General features: G+C 54.8%; 1 long non-coding RNA gene across 1 annotated transcript; it reads right to left on the reverse strand.

The window, feature by feature from the left end:
* Window positions 1–816: 816 nt before the first annotated feature.
* On the reverse strand, window positions 817–3,762 carry LOC110572296. Its single transcript, XR_002479843.1, has 3 exons — window positions 3,590–3,762; window positions 2,654–2,834; window positions 817–978 (listed from the first exon to the last, which is right to left on the reverse strand). It is a non-coding gene; the product is annotated as an uncharacterized LOC110572296 (long non-coding RNA).
* Between the last annotated feature and the right edge of the window lie 1,395 nt (window positions 3,763–5,157).

The following is a 5,157-nucleotide window of genomic DNA, read 5'->3' on the forward strand; positions in this document are numbered from 1 at the left end:
AAAGAAACGGATTTTAGGGCACCTGAGTGGCTCAGTCGGTTAAGCGTCTGCCTTCAGCTCAGGTCACAATCCCAGGGCCTGGGATCAAGCCCCGCATTGGGCTCCCTGCTCAGTGGGGAGTCTGTTTCTCCCTCTCCTCCCTGCTCAAGCTCTCTTTCTCAAATAAATAAATAAAATCTTTAAAAAAAAAAAAAGGAAAGAAACAGATTTCAATATTCACCTGCTAATCTCCAGTTACTCTGGAGAACACATCAATTGAAACAGTGAAGAGCTGTGTTTCATCCCTTTTCTCAGCTTACAAAATTCCTCAGATTTTCAGAGATGGATACAAACATTCTGGAAGGCCTGTGGCATGCATGCATCCTCCCTCAAGGAGACCATGAGGATGAGTACACCTCATATTAACAAACCCTCCTTCCCATTTCAGCTCTAGGCCGGCAACTATGGCATGCCCGGGAGAGGCCTCCGTTTGCTGCTTCTGCATCACAACAGCGGATTTCTCCCTCTCTCGTGTGACTCTGGAGGCTTCCTTCCTGGTTTGGGGCAGGCCAGGGAATTTGGCTCAACAGTGCTGGGGTCTGACTGTGTGTCTAGGCTCTTGCTGGGAGCTCCTGACACTCACGTAGGCTTTACAATTTATGAAATGCGGCGTCGTGTGGGCCATGTCATACATTACTGCGTTTATTCCTCCCAACTCCCCCCAGAAGTGGACACGCCTGAAGTTTAAAGGAGTGTCAGAGGAGGAAGTGGGTCACCTGCCCCGACCGGTCGTCACCGGGAGGCAATCTGTGGAAAAAAAAAAACAACAACACAACAGGGAGGTACATGGAGGGAACAGTTGCTCTAAAACAAAGGAGAAAACAGGCATGCCGGAAAGGAACTCCCAACTGGAAGCTCTGGATTCAAAGTCTGGTTCAGCCACACCGCAGCTGTGGCCTTGGGAAGTTTGTTTTAACGTCTCTGTGCATCAGTCTCCTCCTAGGTAAAATGATGACCAGAATACGACGGCCACCTGGCACTCAGGTGCTTTGTTTATCGGCGCAGGTCCATGAAAGTGGACAACTGGAAACATCCCGCAGTGCAACAATTTGTTTAAACAAATGGAGATACACGCACACCATGGAATAGTATCATTCGTGAGTGATAATGTGGATGTTTATACACAGGGAAGGATATTTATGGCCTATTACTGGGTTGAAGTGGTTGTAATTCAGTAGGCATAGTGCTGTGTCATTTTTGTTAATTTTGTAAAAATACCGTATTTACACGTATCATCATTCATCTGTTTAACAAGATTTACTTTGCACAGTTTCATCATGATGGGCATTTACATGTGGATATGTGGGTATAAAATGTCCAAGGATCTACACCAAAATATAATGTCTCTACAGGGGGTTCTTTTTCTATTGGGCTTAGCTGGTTTTCAAATTCTTTCACAATGAACTTGTGTCATAAATAATAGAGGTATAAAATGTTTACAATGCAGGAACTGGAACACCAGGGTCTGCCTCTATCCAGGGGGCATTTTGCTGGTGCCAAGTTCATCGGCAGGTTACTTGGGGAATGAGGAACCCAAGCAAAGGCCTGAGAGGTTTTAAGAGATTTCATTCGGGCTCTGGAGGAGTCAATAATCTCTTTTTCTCCCTCTCTCCCCCTCGGTGTGAACGTCTGTGTCTACCTCTCTCCACTGAGCAAACACAGCCAGGTGTCTGCTCCTAGGGGCCCTCCTGGATTTTATGAGGCCCCCTCTCTTCTGATTTCTATTTGTTCTTCAGGCAGGCTACAACTCCACTGATCAGGCCAGGCTTCTGGAACTCCGGTCTGCACATTCCAGTCATGTTCGGGAGATGACACCCTGGACATCCTGATCAGACATAGGTGTTGCCCCAATCCCAGTCACCCACCGGGACACGGGCCATCTTTGAGGGAATGCTTCTTCCCCAGAGAGCACATCACGTTTCTGACATGGTGAGTCATTTTGGTTTCAACCCAGAATGTAATGTCACTTCCAGGTTGGACGGGCACCTCCCTGTCAGTCACTCCCTGATTTATAATAATGAATAAAAGTTACCATATATTGGAACTTCCGTCCCAGATCCTGTGCTGGGCACGGGCTCTGGTAAGACTCAAAAGAACTCTGTGAGTGAGGGGCTTTCATCCTCATTGTACAGATGATTAAACTTGGGTCAACTTGCCCAGGGATATGCAGCAAGTTAAGCCTGGGCCGTTAAACAGAAGACCCTGTCGCTGCAGCCCACGGGTCTTCTTAACCCCAGTTTAGGAGTGAGCAAACTGAGTCTAGGTTATTCCCCGAGGCTGCTATCACCCAAGTTCATGAAGCTAGCAAGTGGGAGAAGCTAAAATGTGCTGTATCTCGCTGATCCTGGCCCCGCCTCCCTGACTTACGCCCTGACACCCTCCTCACCGGCCCCTCCCTGACTTGTGTGCTTGGCGGTCCTCACTCCCACTCCTCCGTTGTACTCCACACTGCAGCAAATACTTGTGGCAATTCCAAGAACCTGTAAGAATGTTCTCTCTTGCCCTGGGGCCTTTGGACAGGGTGTACCTTCCCATGCATTTGCCTGGCACAGGCCTACTCATTTAGATGTCACCTCCTCCAGAAAGCCACCCCTGAGCACTCCAGTCCAAGTACCCTTTTAGGTGCTTCCTTGGTTCATCCTGGCGTGTATCACATGGCATTGCGGTCGCCTGTCTTCTCGCCACTTCCCCTCCCCTGCAGGGCTGCGAAGCCTAAGCGAGGGCCATGTGTGCCGATGGTGAGGTCCTCAGCATGCAGCGCGGTGGTGGGCACAGAGGAGGTAGTCAGTAAGCATCTGTTAAATGAATGCCTGATTATCAGCTGTGTTCTGCTTTGTTTGGAGAATACAGCTTAGGTGCACTAAGTGGGAGGATATAAAATGACAGCAATGTGGCTTCCTGTCTATCCTATTAAGAGGGCATAGTGGGCGAATGCTCCGGGGTCATCCCGGGCTCAGTGCTCTCGTGTGAAAACCATGGTGTCCTCCTTGCTAAAGCAAAGTCTCAGGCTACTGTTTTCTCACTCCCAGGCAGAAACAAACCATGTTCTGAGTGACTGGAGTCATTGCTCACAACACCAGGAGCTGGTTTAGGGTGGAGCGAGGGGCAGTGGCCTTGGGGCTCCAGTCTCTAAAGGCCCAGGCCTCTGGGCTGGGGGGAGGGGTGAAGAGTGGCAGGTCCTGTCCCCGGGAGGCTGCAGTCACTGGGGGAGAGACAATGGGGCTCAGCATCTGCTCCTCGCTGGGAGAAGGGACCCTCCAGTGAAAAGCCAGGGAGAGCAGGGAAGTGTGGGAGGAATTGATGAGGAGAAGGGGTGGAGCCAAGGAGAAGCAGCCGGGAGGAAGGAAGAGAAGGGGAAGGAAGAGAAGAGGGAGGGGTGAGGATTCCGGCTTTCCTTCCTCTCGGTGACCCGGTCCTGGGCGGCAGCCTGCTCTGGCATTGTTTCCTGCGGAAACTCTCGAGGCCCCCGAACACCTCACGTTTCTCCCCACAACCGCTAGCAGCAGCCCCCGTCCAAGGGTCAGGCATCCAGCAGGTGCTCAATACTCACTTGGGAAAAGGAGAAACGGGGCCAACTTTGCTCTGGGAACTTTTCCCTTGTCTTCTCCCCACTTCTCCGGAGAAGCTGAGGGCAGAGCAGGTCTTGGGAGCACGCCCAGGCGCCCCATGAATAATTGACCCTTCCTGGCGGCTCTGCCCGGCTCAGTCCGAGGACTCGCGACCCGCCCAGCGTCGGAGTTGAGAAGCGGCTCCGAGCGGCGGGCGTTCCGGAGGTTGGAGGCCGAAGGTCCGGCCTGCCCCGGAGCGGGGTCTGGGGGCGGGGAGGGGGGCCAGGCTGTGCCAAAGCCCGCGACCCTGCGGGGAGGCGCCTGGGGCCTGACCCCCCGCGCCGCGAACAGCCACGCCTCGGCGCCCCCCAGCCGTGCGCCCGGGGAGGGGGGGGCCGGGGCCCAGGCCCAGAGATCGGAGAGCCCACGGGGGGGCCGATCCCAGCGCCTCCTCCGAGCCCCTTCCCACCCCGGCCCGGGCGCTCGCAGCCCGCGCCGCTCCCTCGAGCCTGGCCGTCCAGGGCTCTGCAAACAGCTGTTTAAAGGCTCTTTTACAGTTCAGTGCTCTGCGGGGATGTTTGTTCCAAGCCCATCTGCCTACTTTAAAAATACATAAGTAAAGAACACACCCAGCTTTCCACCCCTGGCTGGGGAGGGGCGGACTCGGCGGCCCCCGCCCGCACTTCGGAAGGAACCGGCACCCAGCCGCCGCCGCGGCCCCCGCCCCCACCCCCACCGACCCTCCTCTCGGGAGGACGCCCCGGGCTTCCCAGGGGGGAGGGGGCGCGCAGCCCCCGGGCCCCCTTTGTGCGGGGCCGGGCCCCCCATTTCCATGCGAGGTTCTGGCGCTCCCCCTCTCCCCCGCTTCAGTTAATCTTTGTTCCCCTTTTCTGCTGAGAGGAGAAAAAAAAAAAAAGAGAGAAAGAAAGAAAAGGAGGAAAAAAGGCGTGACTTGATTTTCAAACGAAACTCCCACAGCAAACAAAACCCTTTTAGAGAAATAAGAAAGGAGGAAGAAGGAAGAAAAGAGGGAAGGAAAAAAAAGGAGAAAGAAAACCCTCCAGGCTTTCAATTTGAGTGGGAGAGTTGAACCGAAAGAAAGAGAAAGAAAGGAAGAAAAATCCTCTCTGCGGTAGAAAGAGAAAAGAAAACTTGGGCTGACAAGAGGGGGGTGCTGGGGGGGGGTGGAAGGAAGTGAGAAAACAAAAGAGAGATAAAAGGGCTGCTTTTCTGTCTCTCTTCCTCTGCGAGCTGGGTTAGGAGGAGCTGTTTTGCATCCCTTCACGTCAGCCCTGCCTCATTCCCTTCTTCCAGGGAGGGAGAGAGAGCGAGCGAGCGAGAGAGCGAGCAGGAGAGAGAGAGAGCGAGAGAGGAGAGGGAGAGAGAGGAGGGAGAGAGAGGGAGAGAAAGAGAGGAGCCGGAGGGAGGGCGGCAGGAGCAGGCGGCGGGCGCGCGTGGAGGCGGGCGGCGGGCGCGCAGCAGCAGCCCGGGCGGTGGGCAGCCAGGAGCCCCCGGCCCGGCCCCGGCCCCGGCCCGCCGAGGGCCCCAGCGCAGGAGCCGCGCCCGGAGC

The sequence above is a fragment of the Neomonachus schauinslandi genome, chromosome 9, assembly GCF_002201575.2.
Source record: "Neomonachus schauinslandi chromosome 9, ASM220157v2, whole genome shotgun sequence".
Classification (NCBI taxonomy): Eukaryota; Metazoa; Chordata; class Mammalia; order Carnivora; family Phocidae; genus Neomonachus; species Neomonachus schauinslandi.